The sequence below is a fragment of the Galeopterus variegatus genome, unplaced genomic scaffold (assembly GCF_000696425.1).
Source record: "Galeopterus variegatus unplaced genomic scaffold, G_variegatus-3.0.2 Scaffold3112, whole genome shotgun sequence".
Lineage (NCBI taxonomy): Eukaryota > Metazoa > Chordata > Mammalia > Dermoptera > Cynocephalidae > Galeopterus > Galeopterus variegatus.
The window spans coordinates 126,603-151,101 of NW_007729223.1; positions in this window are offsets into that span (position 1 = coordinate 126,603).

A 24,499-nucleotide genomic window follows, 5' to 3' on the forward strand; every position below is an offset into this window, starting at 1 on the left:
AGCGGAAGGGTTAGGTGGAGCAGAAGATGGCAGCGGAGTGAGCCGCTGCGGGGGTTCGGGGAACGGAACTACAGGAGGAAGGGGTCTGTACAGAGGAGGTTTGTCCGCAGGGTCAAAACCATCAGAAGTAGGGGGTAATGGAGGCAGCGAGGATAGAGGGGGTTTGGAAGCAAGGAGAACCTGGGAGGGAGAACAGGTGAGACAGAGAGAGGGATTTTGGGCAAGTAGGCGGAAAGCCTCAACGTAGGGAATCTCCTTCCATTTTCTCTGGTGCTGGCAGAGGTTGAATTGAAGAATATCGGGGTTTAGTGTGCCTTCCGGTGGCCATCTGTTTTGATTATCTAATTGGTATTGAGGCCAATCTTGTGTGCAAAATTTTATAAGGAGCTTGGGCTTGATATCAGGCTCTAAAGACAAGGTTTTTAGGTTTTTTATAAGGCATTGGAGGGGAGAATCTGCTACAGGTGATGAGGGGGAAGCTCCCATGTTAAAGCAGGAAGGAGAGTGAAAGACAAGGAGGTGGAGAAGGGAAAAATTCCTTCGGCCAGAGGGAGGGAAAGACACAAATATAGAGGGTGTCCCCACCTATATTCTGTCAGTCCCAGAGGTTCGGAGATGAACCGGGAGGGAGGAGGATAGAAGTCGTCACTTTACCCTCCATCACCTCTGCGAGGGTGAGTGCCCGGAGGCTCGAAGGAACCTGGCGCCGGGATTTTCAGGAGCCCTGGGCTCGGAGAAACAGAAATTGAAGGAACCAGATTGAAGAACCAGATTGAAGGAAAAAGCGAGAGAATGGGAGCTTCACCCTGAAGAGGTTGCCTCTAATTGGGCTGGGAAAGGAGGGGAATGTGGATTGCCTAATGTGACAAGAGAATACCTAGGGGTTTGCCCAGTGCCCTGAAGGCCGTGGTGGGGTGTATTCTCTGTCTTAGGGCCGGGCATCAGAGGAATACCAGACGATTACGGTAGCCCAGCCTAAGATGGCGCCCCCGGAGAGAGACTTACATTTAGGTGAGCCGGTGGTGGGTGAGGAGAGCCAGCGCCGGAGAAAACGGACAAGGGTGAAGCGTCAGCAGCGGGAACTGCTGAGAGAGTGAAGGAGGTCCGAGAAGGAGTCCCCTCGGGTAAGGGGTGAGCTCCTCCTGGGTTTCGCCACCAATGAGAGAACGACAGGACCCGAGCTGACAGTTCACCGGAGAAGTTCCGCTTTATTCGGGGAAGAAGCATACATTTATATAGAACCGGGTTCTGGGAGAGGGTGGTAGTTGATTGGCCGGGGGCAGGTAATGATTTCTTTTTCTTTTTTTTTTTCCTTTTTGTCTTTTTTTTACTGACCGGCAACGGGATCGCAGCCCTCGGTGTTGCACCCGCACCGCGCTCAGCCAGCGAGCGGGAACCGGTCTCCACATGGGACCCAAACCCTCAGCGGGAGCGCTGCTGCGCTCCCAAGTGGTGCACTCTCCAGTGTGCCACCGGGCCGGCCCATGGGTAATGATTTCTGATAGGCTGCACCTTGGCGCTGGTGAGATTGTTAGGACCTGGAAGAGAAAAGCGCCATGTTTTAGGGAGTGCCTCCTTTGGGGTCTTCTATGGGGCCTTACAACTAATCTATAAATTAGGGATAATAACAGGACATGAATGCATTGTTCCATTAAATCCTCCTAATGAAAGTTCTTACCGGATCTCCGCACATAGTGACATATGGTTTCTCCCCTTGTTATTATTTTTAAGATTCCCTGTAAGATTCAGGCTGTCACCTTAGCTGTATTGATTAGATCTCTAGAGGTGAACTAATTGAGTGAAACAAATTGCTCAAAGTCATAAAACAATTATTGAGTTGCTAAATTCAGAGCCAAAATGAGAACCCATTGCTCAGAACTCCTTGTCTAGTACACCAAAGTGATTGCTGTTTCTATAGAGATGATTTAAGGTTAAAGATGTGACCCAGTTTCTGTCCTGTAACCTTTAGCAAGTACTGGGCACAATATCATTCTGGAGTTTAGATGACAATAGACATTTGACTAGTCTACTGCATTTTTCTTTTTATTTTATTGCAAATGTTTCAAACATGAATAAGCATAATCCTGTAATGAACACTAGTTTGTGTACTTCTATCAAATCCTAACATTATCCCATACTTGCTTAAGTTGTTTTTTCAAAGAAATTAAATGTCATGAGTATAATTAAGACCTCCTGTGTACCCCTCATGTATACAGCCTCTTCTCTAATTTATTAAACAGTATTATTTAACAGGTTTTAAACCTTTATGTAAGTTGTATTATAGTATATCCTTCCACAACTTTTTTTGTTTTGCTTAATATGTTTTTAAGATTTATCCATGCAGAGAAATGTTGTATAGTATACAATTATATGATATTCCACAATGCATTTATTCATTTTCCTCTTGATAGACATTTCACTTGGTTCCAGTTTTCTGCAATTATGAACCAGGCTGCTATGAACATCCTTATGCATAAAAATCTTGTACGTGTGAGAGTTTCTCTAAGGGTTGTAGCCACAAATGGACTTGCAGGGTCTTATGAGTATCTTCAACTTTACTCAACATTGCCAAATTTTACTAAATATTACCAAAAGTTTTCCACAGTGATTGTTCCAATTTCTATTGTATTTAATTTTTTTTCCCAGATGAAAATATATTATTTAGTTTTTTAAAAAAGGAACCATAGTTATTTCAGCAACCAAATAACAGAAAAAGTACACTAGTTGTAAAGTGCATGCACTTCTAAGCGGTAGGGAAATGCATATTTATTGGATGCCTACTACGTGCCAGGCCCTAAACTAGGTGAATTACATTTGCTTTTTCAATTAGTCCCATTACCTTTTTGTCACCAAATCCTCTTAATTCTATCCCAGAAACATCTCTTAAATTCATCTCTTCCACAATGTCTTTAAGAAGTTTTTGCAAAAATGCAGATGACACCTGCTGAGCTAAGCCATCCAATCTCCTACTTGCTTCTATGTTTTGCCCTGGCCAATCCATCCTTTGCAGTTGTCAGACTTCTTTTTCTAAAACCATATGGGATCTTCTCACTGCCGCCCAGGGAAGCTTTTTGGAGACTTTCCAGTAACTGGAGGATAAACTTACACCTTTTTGGTTAGGACCAGATATTAAAAGATTTTGTGTGCCACAGAACTTACCAACCTCCTCCTTCCCACCCCTTCACCCTTCATTATCCTGCCAAACCAGATTGACCAGTTCTGTAAAGAAGCCATGTACTTTTTAAAAAGAGCATAAGCAAAGCCAAGGAAATTTGAATGTTCTTTCCACCACCCTCGCCTCAGGCAGATTTACTGTTAACATACAGCTTTGAGTGATTCATTCTGCCTGGAGTAGGGAGGGGAAGAGTGCTGGTGTTGGCTCACTTCAGAAATGAAGGGTTGGTTGGATGATTCAGCTATTTGTCATGTATAGGGAGAGCACACAACTTAATATGACTTAACTGATATTTAACATATAATTTAAATGGGGCACTTTTGAGAGGGGGAGGTTAACATAATTAAAATTATATAATTTTTTGGAATTTGTGTATTAACTATGTAACATTGATTTTATTATATTGGTAGACCTATAAAACAGTTCGATTTAAAAACCATTTGGAATAGAAAACTCATATACTTATTTACATTAACCCAAAATATAACTACGAAAACCAAATTTATCTTCGGTGCTGAAATTTTAAACTGAGTTTACAATAGCATTTACAATAACGAGAGCTGTTTCACATTTGTCAGAATGAACTTCCAACCTTGATTCCCTGCAGCAGATGAAAACAATGAGCCATTTTTGGACTTAACCCAACTGACTTTCTCTTTGAAGCATTTGAACACTTTGATATAAAACTGGCATCTTTAGCACTTTGAGAAGTTCTTCTTCTGCTAATGGAGCCAACACATCTACAGTTCTCACTTCACTTTTCTATATGCAGGAACACTTGCAATTGAAAATGAGCGAAATAATTTAGAAGTTGGCTCTAAATCAGAAGTTATGCTTTATTGGGGGATATGTTAGCACTGACTTCTGAGGCTGTGCATATTACATCAGCTTCTTTGGGTACAGTCTTTATTTAATAACTATTACTTTTTTTAGGAGGGAGTACTTTTTTTTTTTAGTAAACAGTCTATTCAAGTATAATCACCTACTTCACAGAAAACTGCATAGATTGTAATTATAGAGCTCAATGAACACACTTGGATCAAGAAATAGAACATCCTCCCAACATATACCCCTCCTCCCCAAGGGTAATCATCATCCTGACACCAGGCATGGTCATTTTGTGTTGCCTACTTTTGAACTTCATATAAATGGCATCATACATTATGTATTTTTCTTGCTTCTGGCTCTTTTCTCCTAATTATGTTTGTGAAATTCATCCATGTTGCATATAGCAGGAGTGTGTTTCTCTTCTGTGCTCCAAAGTATTCCTTTGTGTGAATGCCACAATTTAGCCATTCTACTACATTTCTATTTCTTTCCAGTTTTTGGCTATTATGAAAAATACTGTTATGGACAGTTTTGTACTTTTTAGGGTGCATAAGTACTTATTTTTGTTTAGTATATGCCTAGGAATAGAATTGCTGGATTATAGGATAGACGTATGTTCAGCTTTAATAGATACTGCAAAACAGACACTCTGCATCTCGATTGTTCAGCCTCTATTTCCCGCACATGTGTCACGTATACTTCAACTGTAACCTCCCACATTTCCTATCTGGAGTCCTGCTGGCTTCAGGTCTAGCTTCAGGTATCTCGCAGGCTGAAGAATGGGCCACTACATAATGAGCTGATAACACCAAGTGGCCCTTGAGGACAGAGTGTGAAATGCGTAGTTCTCCCTCTCATTTCTCTGCAGGGTAGGGGTAAGCCCGATTAGTTCTCCCTGAAGCCCAGGAGGTGGGGGGTGGTGAGCAAGACTTGCTAGTGAATAAGAGTGTGCCTGGAGACTGACATCTTTCACAGTAGGATGTACTCTCTGCCACAGGGCTTGCTGGCCTGCTCCTAACTGCGAAGGGGAAAGATCACGAAAGAGGTCTGAGAAGAGAGAGTATGGTAGGTAATGCCTGGCCAGGTAGGAAACGTGTGTTCCCAGGTAGGTATGGAAGATAGATCTGGCCCATGCCCATACACTCCAGAATTAGAACCATGAAGCATAGTTAAGATTTGGGGTCACAGGTGTGCTGTTCCAGTGTGGGGCACATGGGAATGTATGTAAGAGGAATATGGTATGAGGCCACTAGCTGGAAGATGTATCTGAGTCTCTCAAGGGACCACCAAACCTAGGGAAGCAACTTGGGATAAATTTCTCATCGATGAGCTTATTGGGGGCACTGGCTCCCCACACCATGTCTATCTATTATGGTGTCTGTCATGGCATCAGTGGTAGTTACCATGAGAAAAGGAACATCAGCATTGCCTGGGCTGTCCCATAACCAGATGTCTTCTCTCATCCTTTTGGGTTGGACCTAGAAGGAGGGAAACTGCAGGAAGGGAGGGTGTGGTGTGAAAGATCCAACCACACTCCACCATGCTCCCCTAAGCTATTAAGTCTAGATGCATGGGAGGAGAGGAGGGTGGGTCTCCATCAAGTAAATGATTGAAATTTTAAAATAAACAGAACTGAGTCTTAATAAGCAAAAACATTCTGTTCTAATAACTGAAAGGGACAGCAGCAAGTTATGGACTAGAACTGAAATCATATTAGGAGTCCTGCTGCCCAGAAAGGAGGATTAAGAAAGTAGGGTTGAAAACATTTACTGGAAAAATAAAACGGTTCTATGTTTATACACAAGTTGTTGAGACTGCTCAAATTGGTTACATTAACGTGACATAAATTCGCATGATTAATGTCAGCCTGCACCAAGGGGACAGAGCCTGCATCTGTTTGCCCCCACTGGAATTCCCAGGGCTTATCATAGGGCCTGGGACATGGCAGATGCTGGTTCAATATTTGTTGAACAGGTAGCATGAATGATCTGTTTTTCTTGTGACCAGATTTTTGTGTTCTAACTAAAAAATTGTATACACTCTTAATGAAAATTGAACTCTTTCTAAAGGCAATCATCTGTGAGAACATATTATCATATTATTCAATTTGTAACACCTTTTGAAAAGTCTGGTTTTCCATTCTAGAATCAAAGAAGTAATTGAAGTGACAGTTACAGAGATTCTATTTTGCTTTCTAATGGGAAACTCGTATTAGTCGATTTATAGCTTTAACTTATTATCTAAATTGAGAAAAAAAATGAACAGAAAAATGTAGTTAGCATATTAAACAAATACTTTATTTTACATGTCTACAAGCTTCTTTCCAAATTGGTTTACTTTGAGAAAGAAAATTTTTAAAAAAAGAAAAAAAATTAAAAACAAATTGATTTACTTTGCAACTAGGAGCAGATTGAATTATTAAGAGTTGACTATTGCTACTCAGGGCTTGAAGTTTTGTGGTATTTTTATTTTACTGAGAAAGAAAGATTTTTTTCCAGGAAAATTCAAGTATTAATGACATTAAATGACAGTGGGTTTGAACCGATACCAGAATGGGCAATACAGTGGACCAAGATGAAGTTATTGTCTGTTCAAGCTCAGTGTGACCCAAGCTCAAATCACCCAATTTTGGGCAGGTGCAGAGACAGATACTACTTGGGGCATTAAATTACTAATGCACCAAAAGAAACATCCTAAAATGATCTTATTTATAAGGTAGTTCCATGGCATGGACTCAAAGATATTATTATAGCAAGGTTTATAGCAAGTCATTTATATTCATTTTCTTTAATAATGTATCAAGAGCAAACAAGCAAAATTTCTCTATTTTATTTTCAATAAATTTTTTATTTTAGAACAGTATGGGTACAGAAAGTTCCCATATACCCATATCCAGTTTTCTTATTATTAACATCTTACATTAGTATAATATATTTGTTACAATTAATGAACAAAAGCTGATGCATTGTTATAACCTTAAATCCATAATTTATTCACATATCTTTTTTTTTTTTTTAACCTAATGCCCTTTTTCTGTTCCAGGATCCAATTTAGGTTACCACATCACATTTAATTATCATATCTGCATAAGTTTTTCTTGGCTTTAACAGTTTATCAGACTTTCCTTGATTTTGATGACCTTGACAGTTTTTTTAACTGTATTTATTTATTATTTAAAAAAATTTTTTTTTACATTCTAAGATGTTGTGGAGCAGTTGGGAAGGTGGGAGGAAGGGGGGCCGTGGTTGAGGCCCGTGGCACCCCCTCATTCCAGCAGGGGAGCCCAGGAAGCTTCCAGCAGCAGCTTCCTCATGGGTTGGCTGGATGCGGACTTTGGAGGGGCGTGGCTGAGGCCCTTGGACCTTCCCCAGCTCATGATCCTGGGGCACTTCCGGCAGCAGCCTGGTGGACATCACCGAGCTGGATTCTGACGTCAGTGGGGGGCATGGTTAAGGCTCTCAGCGTCCCCCCACTCTGGCTTGGGAGCCTGAAGGGCTTCTGCTCCTGCTAGGTTTTATAGGTGTTCTTTGGTCGTGGTAGACCTTTACTGGTTAATATCAGAACTTTGTCTCTGATCTGTGATTTCTTTTGTTTTTTCTTTCAGTTCTGTGTTGGATTATTTGCTATTCCCACCACTCTGCACTGGAACTAATTTGTTGTCCTTTGGCTGCTTCTAACATGGGGGAAATTTCTGTGGGAGCCAGCATTTGTGCCTTGTGGTTGAACTAAATTGCTGCTTTGCTACTGATTCTCTGTGGAAAGCTTTTTGTGCTGCTCAGGTTTTAATTGTTGACCTTTTCAGCACTTCCAGGTCTTGTGAGGTCTGATACACCTGGGTTATGTGGAAACTCTGTTCTGTGCCTGAGTCTTTTCAGCAAACTACACCCCCTGCAGTTCTGTATTCCTGACCAGTCTCCACTAAGTGGCCCTGTGCTGACTGGAGGGCAGATCAGCTGTCCATGCTGTGCCCCAATATTCCCTGGTGGGCCCGTCTCCCCAGCCACCTGCACTCCAAACACTTCCCATGGGATGGTGGGCCATGCACCGATCCCTTGCAATGACTCACTGGCCTCCGAGTGGCTCTTTTTTTCAGTTGACTGTGGCCCCTCCCTCCTATGTGGGTCCACGGGGACCCTGTTAGTAGTCTTGTTGGTTGGCCTGGGAGCCATCAAGGCCCTCTTTTCCTCTGCAGGCTCCAAGCAGCTTCATAGGAAGGGCATATCTGTGGCTTTTACAAGCTCTTGCTCCATGTGCTCCCCAGGGCCAGGCTCGAAGTGGTCGGGGCTTGAAACAGTTGGAGTGGTCCTTTCTTTCTCTGATCATGGTTTCTCCTGCTTTCATAAACTCTGTAGGTCTCTCCTCCTCTTCCCCTAAGCACTAGTGGCCCCAGGTTGGCAGTTCATTGCTTTTTAATAGTTGTAAATTGTTGATTGTGGGAGAGGGTGACACTGGGTACTGTTTATTCTATCATCTTGATCGGAAGTGACCTTGACAGTTTTGAGGAGCACTGGTTAGGATTTTGTAGAATGTTTCTCACTTGGGATCTTCTCATGGTTAGACTGGGATTATGGATTTGGTGGAGGAAGACCACAGAAGTAAAGTGCCATTTTCATGACATCATATCAAGGTACATACTATGAACTTGACTTATCACTGCTGTTGTTAACTTTGACCACCTGCCTGAGATAATGTCTGCCAAATTTATTCACTGTGAAGTTAGTCTTTTACTCCCTTTCCATACTGTAGACTTTGGAAGGCAATCAGATTTACGACTTGTTTTTTAATTTATTTTTTTCTTTGTACATGTTTATGCGGTACAATTTGTTGTTTCAATACATGCATATATTGTATAATGATCTAATCAGAATAATTAGCATATCTATCATCTAAACATTTATCATTTCTTTGTGGTTATAACATTCAGATTCACCCACTTTTAAGAGCAGCTCAAATTGTTCTGAAATTCCAGTTTCATTTTAATTTTATTCTGGTATTACTTTCTGCACCAGGGTCACACATAGATATGCACACACGCACAAGTGTTCACACACATTCTCTCTCTCTCCTCTCTACGCAGAGAGACCCGAAAAGGTCTACAAAGAGAGGTCTCAAATTCAAAATCCAGGCTACCAACAGGATCTTCTCCCTATACTAGAAGCTTATCAAGGACTATAGATTGAAAACATGGCTTGAAAAGGGAATTTTTTTTTCCCATTTAGGTACATTCAGAGATGAAACAAGCTGCTAGTGCTTGTTTTAGTAAAATGGAGATAAACAATAGTAAAGTATGGATCCCTGGCTCTTATTCTTTGACAAGGAATAAAATGTCCTGCACTTACCAAGAACCCAGCTTGGGCCTCTGAAATGGTTAGCAGTTGTTTTTTTTCCTGGAAATCCCAGGGATTTGATCTGCTGGCATCTATTTCCATTTGGAAGCTGGGTTCAGCTCCCAATGAGTCTCAGGAAGAGGGAAACAAAATTTCCTTTAATGCTACTTCTTCAAAGGGGGAGGCACATTTATCATTTCTTCTTTCCTTTTTATTGTCAACAATTATGCAGAATCAAAATAGCATTAAAAACTATAAATAGCAGCAAAATTCTCAAAAAACACTGAGGTTAGGTTGTTGGTCTTCACTTACATGGAGGTAGGTGTGTCCTTTTGTCCTTTCATAGTCCCTTTCTCCAAATTCCAACTCAGCAGACTTAGTCTGTTTTTAGGAACCCAATCCATATTACATTTCAGATCAAGCTCCTTATTATTTAGCTAGATATAACTAGCAGCAGTGCTAATGCAAATCTATTCAGGGTCTCCTCAATTTTTTCCTTGGGAATGGGCTTTTTTATTCTTCGTTTCTAATTGTCTGGGTAAGGAAGAAATTCCCTTTGGAGTTTCACCCTTAGCTTTGAGATATCTGAACTGACTCTGAGTCACTTTCTTCATGCCTCCTGGAATTCTCAGTAGAACTTGCTGCTAAACATCCTCCCTTCTTTTCTTTTCTTTTTTTTTTTGTCCTTTTTGAGACCGGCCGCACCGCGCTCAGCCAGTGAGTGCTGTGAGTGCACCGGTCATCCCTATATAGGATCCGAACCCGCAGTGGGAGCGCAGCAGCGTCTCACTCTCCCGAGTGAGCCATGGGCTCGGCCCCTCCCTTCTTTTCTTATATTTGGTTGATAAAAATGATGATAAAAATGAATGATAAAAATGAACTAGTAGAGTTCATCATCAGTAATTGATGATAATTGAGAAAAGAAATGCTATTTGACGATCTATTGGGTTAATGGATTCAGGATTGATAAATTCTTTGGGAGAATGACCTTGAAGGAAAAAAATAATAAACTCCCTTATTCTTCTGATACAGAAGGAATTGAGAAGAATATAGAGCAGCACTGTCCAATAGAAATATAATGTGAACTACCTATGTAATTTTAAATTTTCTAGTAGCCACATTAAAAAAAAGTAAAAGGAAACAGGCAAAACTAATTTTAATAATGTATGTAAGTAAATATGTGCAAAATATCATTTCAATAGGTAATCGGTATAAAAAATTAATGAAATATTTTACATTCTCTTTTCTAAGTTTTTGGAATTCAGTGTGTATTTTATTTACACTTACAGAGCATCTTAATTCAGTTGCTAAATTTTCTCTTTATTTTTTAATTTTTTTTTATAAAGATGACCGGTAAGGGGATCTCAACCCGTGGCCTTGGTGTTATCAGCACTGCACTCTCCCGAGTGAGCCATGGGCAGGCCCTCAGTTGCTAAATTTTCAATGGTTAAAGAGAAGAAGTCTGACTAAAAAAAGTTGTATTTAGCAGAAAGTATTTTACACTGCTTCAGTTTTTACATTTAAATGAAAGAAAACTTTAAAATTTAGTTTCACAGTTAATGCTGGACATTTCTCAAGTTTTCAATAGCTGCATGTAGCTTGTGGCCACAGTATTGGGCAGTGCAGGTATAAATTAAGATATGGAGCATCTTTAAAGTGGTGAGTTCATAAAGGTGGTCTCTACCATCTCTGCAAAACAGAGCTCAGGAGTACTGGTTGAGAGTTAGAGAAAAATCAGTGGAGGCTTGAATAGATATGAAAAGATTTCAGTTGGCCAAAATGGGCTAAGAAAATGATGCTGGATGAGTAAAGTCTGCTGGTTTATGGCAGGACCCTGACAAAGCTGGGGGGTAACTATGTGATGAGACAACTCACCACTGTGGTTGTGAGATTGCCCTGCCACCTCTTGGCAGTCCAGGAGCAGGAAAATTCCCACATAGCTGGATTTTTCAGAGCATGGGAAACCTGCAGAAGGGCAAGGGGTAGGTGAATCTAGGATGAAGGTATGGCAAAGCTGAGATTGTGGTTCAGGGGTGTGAGGAAGTGAGTCAAATAAACCAGTTACCTAATCAGTCAGGTTGGCAGTGAGGGTGAAGACACAGGAGGGTGTAATGAGGGCACAGAGCATGCTTAGTGCTAGTGAGAACCTTGGGAGTGCTGGATAGGAGAGTTTGGCTGGAGAGAGGATGTTTATAGTCTGATACTATAATGGGATGTTAAAATGGGCTCTTCCACTTGAAACAAAAAGTGCCAAGTACCCTCTCCTTCATTACCTAAATGCCTTGGAATGACTCTAGGCATACTAAAGAGGCCCATGGATCAAGTCTACTCACTACTTGTTTTTGTAATTGAAGTTTTACTGGAAAATGGTCATGCTCACCCATTTATGTTTTGTCTACGATTGCTTTCACACTACAATGGCAGGGTTGCATAGTTGCAACAGAGACAATATAGACCATAAAGGCTAAAATCTTTACTATCTGCCTTTTTACACAAAAACGTTTTCCAACCCCTGGTTTAGCCAAGCACCACACTGTCTATGAAGTACTTGCAAAGAGGGTGGTTTCTATCCAAGCATCTCACCACTAGTCCAACACCAGCTTTTTAAGAGGAGGCTAAGAATTTATGATTTCTCAGACACAGCACTTTTTTGGAGAATTAGTACGCTACATCTCCATGGGGGAAAAGGGGAATGTGTTCCCCATCCCCATTCCCAAACAGAAGCCAAGTAAGGGATTCTTGAAAAGGATCACTTTGAGAATTTAACATATGCTTCCTAAAATTTGGAAGACTCAAGGACTGGTTTCTGAGATTTTCCCTAAAAAAATAAAACCTCCTTAGAGAGTAAGAAGAGAAGGCCACAGAAGCAATGATGTGGACGCGGTACAGTAACTCTTCTGCTCACTCTTCACAGCATTATTGAGGTACAACTCACACACCATAAAATTCACCCTATAAAAGCATACAATTCAGTGGATTGTAGTATATTCACAGAGCTGTGTAACTATTACCATTACCTGATTGTAGAACATTTTCATCTCTCTCAAAAGAGACCTTGTATCCTTTAGTCACTCCCCACTTCTCCCACCCCCCAGCCCAGGTAACCACTAACCTACTTTCTGTCTCTATGGATTTGCCTATTTTGGACATTCCATATAAATGGAATTATGCAATATATTGCCTTTTTTGGTCTGGCTTTTTTAACTTAGCATAATGTTTTCAAAGTTCATTCATGTTATGACATGACTCAGTGCTTCATTACTTTTTGTGGCTGAGTAATATTCCATTGTATTGGATATACCATTTGCATTGATATATCACATTTTGTTTACATTTGAGAGACATTTGGGTTGTTTCTACTTTTTGGCTATCATAAATAATGCTGCTATAAACATTTGTGTTACAAATTTTTGTTTGAACATCTGTTTTCAGTTCTCTTGGGTGTATACCTGGGAGTGGAATTGCTGGGGGTCGATGTAACAGAGTCATATATAGCTCTATGCTCATCCTTTCAAGGAATTGGCAAACTTTTTCTAAAGCTGCTGTACATTCACACCAACAATGGGAATGCAGCATATAAGAGTTCCAATTTCTCCATATCTTTGCCAACACTTGTTATTGTCCATCTTTTTCATTATAGCCATCCTAGTGGGTATAAAGTGGTATCTGACTGTGGTTTTGATTTGCATTACCCTGATGATATTGATGTTGGACATCTTTTTGTGTGCTTATTGGCCATTCATACATCTTCTTTGGAGAAATTTATTCAAAACCTTTTGTCTGTTTTTTTAATTGAGTTGTCTTTTTATTATTGATTTATAGTAGCTGTTCTTGAGTTGCCTTAATGAGTCTTTGCCATGTAGGCCTGCTGGGAAGGGTGAGAAGGTCAAACAGGGAGACCACCAGAAGCCAGGGACTGAGAGCCATGTGGCCGTGTGGCCGTCAGGAGGAGACATCAAATTTGTTAAAGGAACGTAGGTGGGTCTCCTAAAAATTCACAAAAGCGCTAAATAGAAAAAGAGCCAGAATTTGAGAGTACAAAACAGAGATTTCACTGGCACCAGTGTCATAAGACTTTTACTTTTACTTGATTTTTTCCTTTTCACCCCTCTCACCTTCTCTAGGGGTCAGAATGAGTGGCTAATTAACCAATAGCAAGGGGAGGAGGTGGAAGGAAGTAGCCCAAACTGTGGGGGGACTGAGAGAGTGAAGTTTTGATTTAGATTTTAATAAACTTTTTACTAAATTAAGGATAAAGCTATTTATTAATACCTAGGAGTAACTAGAAAAATCATGGAATCTGCCTGAAATTTCATTTAGGTTTGGGGAGACTGAATGAGCTCAATGGATTCAACGGCAGCTGTGTGAAAATAAACATTAAGCTAGTTTATAATGTCACCACCACTGGGTCCAGCTTGTTTGATTAGCCATTACAAGATCTTAGACCTAGTTGACACTCAATATAAAACTCTGAAACCAAGGGACAAACCTCAATCTCTCCTAGCAACCCCCTTACCCCATGGAAAACATCAGTCAAGATGCCAGAAATAATTATGTTGACCTCACCACTGACCAATTAGATTTATACATGTCGGGGGAGGGGGAATCCCTCCCCCCAATGATTTTCCTCTATAAATGCTTATGACTCTAAGCTATCAGAAAGTTCAGGGTCTTAAAAGCTCACTTGGCCACCATGGACTTCTTTGAATGGCATTCAAATGAATGCTAATCTTTAAAACTTCAAACTTTGATGTGAGAGATTTCTTAGATACTTAGGCAGTTAATGACAGACCACTCTTGGTTCAGTAATACCTCTAAGGCATGACTGTGTATATGTACGTGTCTGTGTGGTGGGAAGGCACCAGGGAAGTGAATTAGAAAGTCAGAGAAGTGGAAAGTTCTGAGAAGCTGGGAGGCCAGGATGTTGGCTGGGTGGTCAGCTTTTTGTTTTTGATACTGTGCTCCATCAACAGAATGGTAGGGAGTGTGATAGGAATGAAAAACAGTGACCCTGACATCTAGGAACGTGAGGGATGACCCTGGAGGCTGATGGATGACACCCATAGTAATGTCGGGAAAGTTGTGTATGAGCAGAGGAAATGCTTTGTGTTGTTTCTCCCTCCATGGTTTTGTCACCACTTCCCCTGAAAGCTGGGTGATGGAGATGCAAAGGATTGCTCAAAGCCCATCTCTTCTTTTTTTTTTTTTTTTTTTAAAAGATGACCGGTAAGGGGATCTTAACCCTTGACTTGGTATTGTCAGCACCACGCTCACCCAGTGAGCAACCGGCCATCCCTATATGGGATCCGAACCCATGGCCTTGGTGTTATCAGCACCACACTCTCCTGAGTAAGCCATGGGCCGGCCCAAAGCCCATCTCTTCTGAGCAGTGAAAGACCCCAAAGTGGTTAACTTCCCTTAGGAATGCTCAAGCAAGAGGCATTGCTTCCTTGGGAAATTAACCCCAAATTGGGGTTCTCTTCCTGCATTTATTTTCCAGACCAGGAAGTTACAGGAAGAGACATAGGTGGGATTAATAACAAGCCTGTCCTTGAGACAGCAACCTTGCTGTGCCACAAATCTTTATCTTACTCCAGGGACTTTATAGCCTGAGGAAGATTTTGAGTCCTCCGCAAGGTCAATATTTGAAACTGCAAGGCTTTGGAAAACCAGGCCCTGTGAAATACATATGCTTTATAGTATATTCCACAGGAAGCTTCAACCACATCTCTTGGCTTGGGTTGGAGTGGGAGAAGGGAAGTCCACTAATTGAGATACTCGAGAAGAAAGGGGAAGTATGTGGACAGTTAACTGATGAAAGAAGCCAGCAAGGAGCGTTGATAGAAGAAGCAAGGGTAAGGAGCAAGTTCAGGGCCGTGGATAAGGCTGAGGGGTTAGCAAGGGCAGGGTCTGGAAAGGTCCTTGCAGAGAGGCCAATGGTATTAGAGATGAAGGAGATGGGGGATGCAGCAGGCAGACAAGGGAAGTGGGAACAATGGAGCTGTGGACAGAACTACTTTGTTCTAAATTTTCCATTGTAAATTTGATATATTGGTATCATCAACCTGGTCATATGCCCATTAAGTTGCAAACCCCAAATACCAATGCTAAGAAGAACTTGGGTTTCTCTGTCCAGTGGCTTTTTTATTGTGAAATTCTTCAATTTGAAAAAGGGACTTTCCAGTGGAAATAATAGACTGTAAATTGTTTACTTGGCAAGACACCATTAGACTAAGCTAAGGACCTTCATACACAAAAATATGATAACAGAGTTACCTGCCAAGTGCTTTCAGAAGGAGATGGTAGGGAAATTTTTTCTGACTTGCAAAGCAAGCAAAAGGTCTGAAAGATGCTGTACTTTACATTTAAGGAAAACACAGCCATGAAAATGTAGGAGCAAAATTGTCAGTCAATTAATAAATAAAGTAGGTGTGAATCAAGCAAAAGACAATTGGCATAGTTTTAAGTTGTCAGCCAATGATGTATACTTAAAATTGGAACAAATAGGAAAATGACTTTTCAGGGCTGCTTTGCTTAGATTTATTGCCCCATTTTCTTTCCGGGAAATATTTAGTGCTGAAAAAGGACAGGGAGAAAGAAGGAGGGAGTGTTGATGGTGATAATTAAAGTGCAAAAATACTAAGTGTCATGTTATCTAAAATATTCAAATATAAAGGGAAGTGTATATAAAGGGATGTGTATAAAAGTCTGCTTCTGCTGTGTTTTTCCAATCAAGGGTACTTATTGAATCTTGATTTTGCATGATTCAGTAAAGGTATAAGCATAATTTGTACCCTTATGGAGCATACATACACTTAAGGAAACAAGACTAACCCCATGAAGTACCATAAAGAAATAATAATAAGAGCCTTTGGAATAAATTACTTAATTGAGTATAATCATGCATTTTGAAAGAAATGAGAGATAACACTCATGTTAAAGCAATTGCTTTTAGACTGTATTATGATGAAGAATGCATATTGCAAGATGCTATTTCATAACAACTGCAAAAATATTGCCCTTGACCATATCCGTTAAGTTCCCACTCTAATTGAAACAAAGCTAGGCAATCCATCAGAATATTTCCTAGAGTTTGCTCCATGGAACAGATGCCTTAAGAAAAAGCATTCTGTTGTCAAATTTGAGAAATGTAGCATGCCATGCCTCCTTCTTGGGTAATCTTAGTATGCATTCGCATGTTAAAGGCTCTGCGGCTAAAATCCTGCAGCAAAGAATTCATGTTAAAAACCCTGCATATCCCAAACTTATTTGACCATAAAACCCCTTTTACTTATAATTGCTGAATTCACTTTTGCAAATGCTGTGTTAAAGGATACACATGAGATACTCAGGATTTGACAACTTGGAAAAGCAAAGAGAGAGTAAAACAAATTTGCACCTGGACAAGAGGTTTATTTACCAGTATTTTGAATAAAAGCGAAAGTTCTAGTGGCCCAGTCTCTGGAGAGTCATAGGAAATGAAAACACAGATATGACTCCAGGTGCCTTGAGAAATAATCTAGACGTTTACTGTGGGGTTTTACACAGCATACCCTATAGAGGTCTTCCCAATGACTTTCTCTAAATACCCTTTTCATTCCCTAAAAGTCTATGCTCATCCAGCCATTAGAATATGAAATATGCTACTTATTGTACATGTTTCTCTCACCATCTTGCTGCCCAATGCCGTCCACTTCCATCTTCACCTCCACTCTTTTTTGACCCACCTTCCAGCTGGTAGTGACTTCAGCCCCCACCTGCTAGCTGTACCACTCCATGAGGGGCAGCTGCAGGACCTTTAAGCTCCAGCCTCCATGTTTCTCTTGCTCTCTGTGGAGGGATATAAGGGGAGGCTCTTTTCACTTTTACCTCAAAGTTTTTCTCATGAGGTTTAGTAATAGGTTGCCCGTATCTATTAAAGGCAGCACTCCCAATTACACTCAATGTCCTCAAAGTTATCTTTAGTTTTTTAAATTATTGCTAACAAGACTCTTTGTGGGTGGACTTATGTCTGATAACCAGCCAATTTCCCAAGGAATGTCTACAAAATTTTGCCAGATTCAGATCTATAATTGCTTTTATTCTACACTTGAAGTTAGAAAAGATTTCCCCTTCCCATTCTAACAAAAAGAAAGTTCTCAAAGCTTCAAGAGATAAAGACCACCTAGTAAGAACCAAGAATCAGAATTACCTCAGACTTTCAAACACATGTTGGAGAAAAGAAAATATTTCAAAGTGGTAAATGAAAAGAATGTTGAAACCACAATTTTATAACAAGGTAATCTATCACTTAAGTTGAGGGTAAAATAAAGATATTCTCAGGTATACATGGCCTTCCAAAGTTTACCCTCTTTACAAAATGTTTAGAGGGTTTGCTGTTCCCTGTAGCAGGCAAAACTTGAAGTATCAAGAAATTAACCAGACAAAAATGCACAAGCCCTTTTAAGAAAAAAAATTTAAATCATATTCAAATGGCATACAGGAAAACTGGCATAAATGGACAGATATTACATATTCCTCGATGGGATAAGGTATCATTATAAAGATTTTGATTCAAAGATAGTTGATAAATCCAGTGCAATTCCAATTAAAATTCTAGCAAATATTGGGCTGACCCCATGGCGCACTCGGGAGAGTCCAGCGCTGGGAGTGCAGCGGCACTGCTGCCGTGGGTTCAGATCCTATATGAGGATGGCCGGTGCGCTCACTGGAGGAGCGCAGTGCGGGCAACACCAAGCCAAGGGTTGCAATCCCCTTACCGGTCACAAAAAGGACAAAAAAAAAAAAAAATTCTAGCAAATATTATTATTATTATTATTTTTTCCTTCTTTGTCTTTTTTCGTGACCGGCAACGGATCACAACCCTCAGTGTCACGCCCGTATCGGACCAGGACCGGCAATGGGATCGCAACCCTCGGCGTTGCGCCCGCACCTCGCTCAGCCAGTGAGCGGCCTGTCTGTACGTGGGATCCGAACCCTCGGCGGGAGCACCGCCGCACTCCCAAGCGGCGCACTGTAGCAGTGCGCCACCGGGCCGGCCCCCAAATATTTTTTATGCTAGAATATATTTGGAAAAATAAAGATCTGAGAACAGCTAAGCCAACTCTGGAAAATATGAGCCGATAATAGGAATACTTAAGAGCTAAGTTCATAAAAATTGTGAAAGACAAAGAGTTTAATAGAGAAATTGGAAAGAAAATAATATAATAGAGAAAACAGAGTTCAGAAATGTTATATATGAATATTTAGTATGTGAATAAAGGTAACTTGACAATCAGTGGGGAAATTACAGAAAGTTTCCAAATGAGTTTGGGAAAAGCAGCTCATACATAAAGAAAATTAAAATTGGATATCTGCCTTACACCATATAAAGGTAAATTTCAGATCAATTAAAGACACAAGTGTGAATTAAAACCATAGAGCTGGTAGTTGAAATTATAGGAGAATGTTTTTGTAATTTTTAGAACAGAGAATGTCTTTAAAACAAAAGCCCCAAAGCACAAACTGTCAGGTAAAATGTTGATAGAATTATCCTTATCAACTGTTCCATGAAGGGCACCACAAAGTTCATAGACAATAGGTTGGGAGAAGGTATTTGTAATGCCCAAAACTGTTAAGGAGTTAATATCTAAATATACAAGAACTCTTGAAAATTAACAAAACAAAGACAGGATACCCAAAGGAAAAACAGGAAGAGGGTTTGAATAGCCATTTGGGTTTTTCCTATTACAAAGTCCCTGGCAAGTAAATGAGGAGATACTCAACCTCACTCATGATCTGAGAAATGCCTATTAAAACAATGAGATATCTCTTTATACCCTCAGATTTGCAAAAGGTAGAAGATTGAATAATACCAAATGTTAATGAGGATGTGAAGAAACAGAAACTTTCATGTATTCCTGGTGGGAATATAAAGTACTACAGCCTCTCTAGAGAACATTCTGACAGTTCTTAGTGAGAACATCCCTGCTCTTGGATATATCCTAGAGAAACTCTTGCATAGTTCCGTGATGGGAAATATATGGGAATGTTTATCACAGCATTGTCTGTGGTTACAGGGATTGTTCAGGAGGCAGCCTAGATGTCCATTTTGAAGAATGGATAAGAATGGAGAGGTAAGGTAGGGTGAATGCATTCTAAAAATACTATGCAGCAGTTAAAAGTAATGAAATAGATATATATAGCAACATGGGTAGATCTTAAAAACCAAATTGAGTGAGAAAAGAATGGAACTGACTGGGCCCTCTAATGCAACACCGTTTATGCCTTTTTTGGCAGCTGGCCAGTATGGGGATCTGAACCCTCGACCCTGGTATTATGACACTGCACTCTAACCAACTAAACCAACCAACCAGACTCATTTATGCAATTTTAAAACACGTAAACACATACAAGATTAGCATATGTCCTCTTATGCAAATGTCTCATTATAGAATATATTTTAAGAGTAGAGAGTGTTCCTACGGGGAAAGAAATTGGGAGTGGAGCAAATTTTCTTTTTCTTCTTCTTCTTCTTCTTCTTTTTTTTTTTTAAAGATGACCAGTAAAGGGATCTTAACCCTTGACTTGGTGTTGTCAGCACCACGCTCTCCCAAGTGAGCCACGGGCTGGCCCTAAATTTTCTTTTTTTTCAAGGGAAAAAATGATCTTTAAAATAAAACAAGAGAGTGCCCTTCCAGGGACTTATAATGATTATGTACCATGAACTGAGAAATAAAATCACTCAACTCTGTATAAGGTCCAAAAAAGAAAAAAATCTTCACATTCTGTGATCAAAGTTATTTAACAATAAGAAGCAACTATATTGGAAATAATTGATAAAAGAAAGTAAGTGACATTAATAGATAAATAGCAAACTGATAAAAATTTGCAGTGCATATACACATTTGTAAGTAGTGTTTGAAAATTTAAAAATGATTGCTACTGACCACAAGAATTAGGTTCATGATGACCCTGAACTGGACAGGTATAAAACTTGCCAGTCTTCATGAAAGGTCGTAAGCAGAGTTACAGCCTGGAAGTTGTCCAGATCTGGATAGAGGGGAGGGGAGTGGAGGGGACAACTGGTGATAATTCTTTATAATTTCTGTGAACTGAAACAAAGACAAAGTGGAGCTATGAATGCTAGATCAGGACGAAAGGAAAGATCTGGGTTTTCCAGCATAAAACTCATGAATAGCTAAGATGTTTTAGAGACTCCTACTAAACAGGGACTTTTATAGCAAAACATATTTTCTTTTTCTTTAAAATATTTTCTTCTATTACAGCTTGCCAGGAGTAAAAAAAGACAAGAGAATTTTGTTCAAAATGCTACTGTGACCTGCATTCTGCAAATCTGCTAACCAAAAGTCTACTGGTGCTAACGAAAGAGCCTCTCCTGTTCCTGTATTTAGTACTCTCAGGAGTTTCAGGAGATGAGTGTAACAGAGAAATTACTTGTCTTTATTCCACATGCCTTATGAAGTATGAGTAAGAATTTGTGGAGCACCTACAACCAGAAACTATATTTGGTGCTGGGGAACATAACAGCAAGAACTCACATTACAGTGATTTCTGGCCAGGCATTGTTCAAAGTGATTTATGTATCAATTCCTTTAGTCCTCTCTATTACTATCTCCATTTTACCGACAACTGGGTTAGGTGACTTACCTAAGGTCAGTGACAGAGCTGAGATTTGAATCTGGACAACCTGGCTCCAGAGTCTATGCTATTGACCATATGCTCTACTGACCAAAGATTGGAAAGACAAATAAGGCACAGGTTTGCTCCCATAAGCTCAAGTCTTGTGTTGCTTTTATTGTTTTCCAGATATGTCCCCCAAATTTGGTGAGTTTGATATCTCAATTAATTCCTTGTATTTGAAATAAGATAAGCAAAATAACCTCACTGTTATCTTTTGTCTCTTCTTGTATGAGACAGGAGCTTAGTTGGAAATTGATGGCATTCTCAAAGGTGTCATTAAAGTGAATGTCATAAAGGGACCATTTACAGAGATGCACAGTATTCAGGGAACAAGGGATGCTGAAGCACCAGGGACTAGTGACAGCAGAAAGCCACACTGTTATTCCTTTGAGCCTAAAGGAGAAAGAAGAGGGAGCTGTTATGGAAACCCCATGAAAGCTTGTAGCTAGGGGAGAGGACACGGCTGACATGCTCCCATAGATTAAGGAAATGTACTTGCAGCCCAACAATGCCCCCAGAAAGGAGAGAGTGAGAGGATAAAACACCTTGATCTTTATCTCCTCCTGTCCCCCAGTCTTCTGGATTGCCTCTTATTGACTGCACCCCACCAGAAGCCGGGGACCAGGGAGAATGGGTGATGTAGTCAGTGGGACTCATCCATCAAGGGCATTGAACAGGGTGGGGAGGGCCGACCCTGTGGCTCACTCGGGAGAGTGCGGCGCTGGGAGTGCCAAGGCCGCGGGTTTGGATCCTATATAGGGATGACCGGTGTGCTCACTGGCTGAGTGCGGTGTGGGCGACACCACACCAAGGGTTGCGATCCCCTTACCGGTCAAAAAAAAAAACCAAAAAACAGGGTGGGGAAAAGTGGAGACTGAATCCAGAGGAACAGAGCATATCCAGCACACTTCCTTGTTTTCCTTCATTCTCATATACTTGCATATATATTTGTTGATTTAATTTTTTTCTATAGAAGTTTTAATAACTCAGTGACATTTTGGCAATTTTACCTGCTTTTTACGATTTTGTTGCAGCTGGGGGTGTGCCAATGTGACGTCAGCAGCTTTGTGAGGAGCTGCAGTCAGATCTCTCATGGTACTATTACTTTGGAGTCAACACAGACCAGAGTTTGATCCTTAGCTTCGTAGTTTCAAAAATGATCTTATCGATGTCACCCAAGAACAGTCTCTTGAGGACAAGTTCTTTCCAACTAAGAGACTGAACTAATAACCAGAAAGCCTATTTATTTTTAATGATTATGAAGGGCGCCATGTACTTTGTACTATCATTGATCATTCACGCCCTGTACCAATGGATTAGTTTGCACTGATTGAAATATTCATGTTTACCATCCTGAGCAACATCTTTTAAGTATCCAGGCAACTGGGTTGTCTAAAGAGGGTTACTTATTGAGTTCTGGGTCAGAGCAAAGGGAGGTTTAGTGAGGTAAGTTCCATGTAGGCCTGATAAACACTTCTCTGGTGCTCTATAGCCTTCTCTCCCCCAAGTTCAGGGTTTTTCTCCTGTGGAGAGTGTTGGGTTGATAAACTCTAGGAAATGCTACCTCCCTGATTCTCATTTGTCTGTTTCCACGTTGATCCCTTTTTTTTCCTGTTAAATCATCTATTATTTTGGAAACATACATGTCATAAGCTACATAGTGTGGACAAAAAAATGTGAGGTCACCATAGCAATAAATAATGTTTCCTTGGCTCCCAACTTTTGTGGTATCTCCTGCCCTCCTCTGCAGAGTCTCTCTGACTTGTTGCAAATCTCCTGCTCTTCCTTCTGAGAATCTCCAGGATACCACTCACACATACTCATGAATAGATTCTCACAACCTCCACTTATCTCTGAGGGCCCTATTGCCCTAAAGCTATGTAAGGGCTGCCATCCACAGCACTGATGTATGCACTAAGAGTTCTGCCCCTTGTTCTAAAGCTCCCTCCCACTGCTACCAAATGAGCTGGCACCTTCTAAGCCACAGAACTTCCTGAGATCTTGCTGATCCTATCATGTAAGGTCTTGCATGCCTCTCCCAGAAGCTGGCTTGCTGGTGCCAGTGCTGTGCCTTTGGTATTGGCCCGCTTCTGTTATGCCCCCACTCCAAGCTGTACTAGGCCAGTGCTCCCCTCTGTGAATCCAGGTTATACTCTTACCCTGAACCAAAGTAGCATGGCCTTTATGCTTCTGACATTGCACACAGGGACTTATGTTCCAAACAGCTCTCAAGCGTTGACATGAGTCCAAGGGGTCTGGGTCAGAGAACAAATTCAAGTGTTCAAGACATAAGTTCCCCTTTGTGCCGAACACTGATCCATTGTTATTGGACAAAACTTGTGTCTTCATTCTCTCCTTTTTAAAAATAGATTCTTTCCCAGAAGCTCCTTCCCTATTAGATAGTCAACGTATATGTGGTTGAAGAGATGTCTCCACTCCCATGTTCACTGAAGCACTATTCACAAGAGCCAAGATATAGAATCAACCCAAGTGTTTATTGACAGTTGAATAGATGAGGAAAATGTGGTATATATACACAATGGAATACTATACAGCCTTAAAAAAGAGGAAACTGTCATTTGTGACAACATAGAGGGAAATGGAGAACATTATACAAAGTGAAATAAGCCAGGCACAGAAAGACAAATGCCGCACATTCTCATTTATATGTGAAATCTAAAACACTTGAACTCATAGAAACAAAGAGTAGAATAGTGGCTGCAGAGGCTGCGGCGATGGGGAGTGGGGAGATGATGGTCAAAGGATACAAAATCTCAGACAGGAGGAATGAGGGTTATTTTTGATATCGATCGCACAGTATGGTGAATATAATTAGTAATAGTCTGTTGTACATTTCAAAATTGCTAAGGGAGTAAATTTCAAATGTTCTCACCACAAAAAATAAGTATTTGAGATGAAGAATATGTTAACTAGTTTTGATTAAATTATTCCATATTGCATTCATAAATCATAATATCACTTTCTACCCCATAAAAGTACAATTATAAATTGTCAATTTACTATAAAGTAAAAAAGAAATTTAAAAACTATATACCTTAAGCCTGAATATGGGTCTGAGCTCAGTTGGGAACACCTCATCTTTACCCAACCTAATAAATACACAAATTCTGATCTCTTGATAGTTTTCTGGGAGACATTTTAAGGAGACTTCAACATATAATTTCATTCATTACGCCACTTTTCCTGCCTTTAATTACCACCTACCTTTCTGATCATATTTTCTTTTTCTGCTTTTTAAAAAATTGATATTACATCATAATCATTCCTTTGTTGTTACATAGTTTTTGTAACAGTTCTTTTCAATAGCTGTGTAATTCTTCATCAAATAATTCTAATATACCATACCTATCATCCCCACATTATTGGACGTTTGTATTTCTCTGTTGGGTCATGTGTTAGGATAGGCTAGGTTATGCTATGGCAACAAATAACTGCAAAATATAAGTTGCTTAAGAGACAAAGGTTT